The following is a 2309-nucleotide window of genomic DNA, read 5'->3' as shown; positions in this document are numbered from 1 at the left end:
TCTCTCTCTCTCTCTCTCTCTCTCTCTCTCTCTCTCTCTCTCTCTCTCTTTCTCTCTCTCTCACCGCATTCATTTTTTTCTTGATTATGGTTGAATCTTCATCCGAAGAAATGGTTCACACAAGTTATGGGTCAAAAAAGTTTTGGGTAGTATGTTTTTGGTTTAAAAAGGAAAACAACTACCTTTAAGAACAATTACAATTGGTCGCTTTTAAGGACAAGCGGGCTAACCTAGATTTCGGGGGTTTCCCGAAATCTTGGCCTACACCAAAAGTGGGCATTGCCTTACCTGTAATAGAAGTTTGGTTTCATTGGTGTTTGTTTGGTTATAGAGAAAGCTCTTCTTGTCTTTTAAAGAAACTGATCAAGGGTCCAAAAACTTTACCTTCGATTTTCTCAAAACAGCATTTTTCGGGATAGCCCCCTTGTGCTTAAAAGCAACCAGTTATAACCATCACTATCACCACCATCAGCATCATTATCACCATTATCATCACCTATGCTGTTTTTACTATCACTATAATATAGTACAAAAAAGACACACAGGGACCTGATACAGGGTACGTGTCGCCAACTCCATTGACACTACAAGAGAAGCTGTACGGACCGATAGATGAACTGAACAGGACAGCCCGATATAATACGGATGCCGGACTTCAAATGCGTTGCGATAGAGAAGAAGAAGTAGTAGTACATGTGTCTTTTATAGTAACGACGTATGCAGACTGGTTTAAACGTACTCCATCTATAAGTTCAGCTAGGTGGCTATGAAAAGGTCAATAGTTTTTGTTGAGCAGAGGTCAACTTGTTGGGCAATTGGACAATTCGCTACCCCAGAATAACAAAGTTATATTTTTTCTGGCCGTTTTGCGTTACGAACACTATGAGGTAAAAAAACCAAAACCCAAATGTTATATCTGCTCTATTAAAATCGTAAGAAAGTTGTTAGATTTATCAAGATATTCAAAGAATTACTTTCGAAAAAACTTGAAAAATATTGAAACAATATTTTTTTACGTCAAATGTCTCAAAACTGGGTACTGAGCAGATAGCACTTTGTAATTCTGAGGTAACAGAGAACGTGTATACTCTAGTCAGTCGCTCTTCTCCAGCCTGATCCGATTACGCATACAAGATTGAATGAATCAATGTCTACTCTACATAACATCAAAGCTTCTTTTACATTTAGTATACTAATCACACCGGCTACTGTGGTATATCTACTAAGCGCCACACATGAGACCAGAATTCGATTCCGGAGTGGGGAGACATTTTTACCAATAAGTATCTCTTTTTTCCGTTTGAATGTTGTATCTCTCTCAGCCTGGGTTGGCCCTGACAGGCAGGGTCGAAGCCTAGGCTGCCTCATAAATTATCTACAGTATAACGATCGTTGTCATCAAGTGCCATGTTTACCACAGACATTGGCAATCATAGTTCGTCATCCATTCCTTTGCTCGGATGCACTCAAATAAATCTAAGAGTCTGATCTTGCCACGTCACTCATCTGTTAAGGCTCTCCAAGTAACTTACTTTGTGTCAATTGGGACGTGAAAAGAAAACAAACCACGTACTCCACAAGGCACCAGATGGACTCGGACAACAAAGGGACAGCAGCCGCCGCGGAGATGCAGCTAACGTCTCTTCGCCACTATCAAATTACTCCCCTTTGCCCCTTCCTGTCCGGGAAGACATTGACTCTTAAAACATTCATCGCTATTTTTCTCCCCTTGTGCGTTCTGTTTTCATCAACCACCCCTTCCTAGCCTCGTCTTCACTTCGTCCTAGCCTCGTTCTAGCCTCGCCTCCCCCCTCGGGAGCCATTAGGGTCCGGCTATGCCACGCCCATTTGGGGCTTCCTGCACAAGCCATCCATCAACGCTCCACCAAAAACAATCATTAAGTTGTCCCCTCCTTCCCTTATTTGTCTTTCCTCTCTTCCGTCTGTCTTCTGTCTTCCACTTCTTTGACTCATTACTATTACTTTCGGGTTTCATCATGAGATTACGAGGAATTTCTTTTTATAAGTCTTCAATCACCGTTTCCTCACAAGACAGCGGGCAACGTACAGAGGGACAGCGAGACAGACACTCTCTTATGCATGAACAGTCTTATTGGTTTTGGGTTACAAATGCCACTGTTGTATTGTCACACGTTAGGACTCAGTGGTGGTCTTTCTTAGTCCCGTTGTCAGAACAATGGATAACAAGATATCCCTGATATAAAAGTTCTTCATTTTTTCTTTCTCCCCCCTCTCTTTCTCTCTCTCTCTCTCTCTCTCTCTCTCTCTCTCTCTCTCTCTCTCTCTCT

This window comes from Aplysia californica, unplaced genomic scaffold, assembly GCF_000002075.1.
Source record: "Aplysia californica isolate F4 #8 unplaced genomic scaffold, AplCal3.0 scaffold00312, whole genome shotgun sequence".
Classification (NCBI taxonomy): Eukaryota; Metazoa; Mollusca; class Gastropoda; order Aplysiida; family Aplysiidae; genus Aplysia; species Aplysia californica.
Note: the sequence above shows the minus strand (reverse complement) of the source record.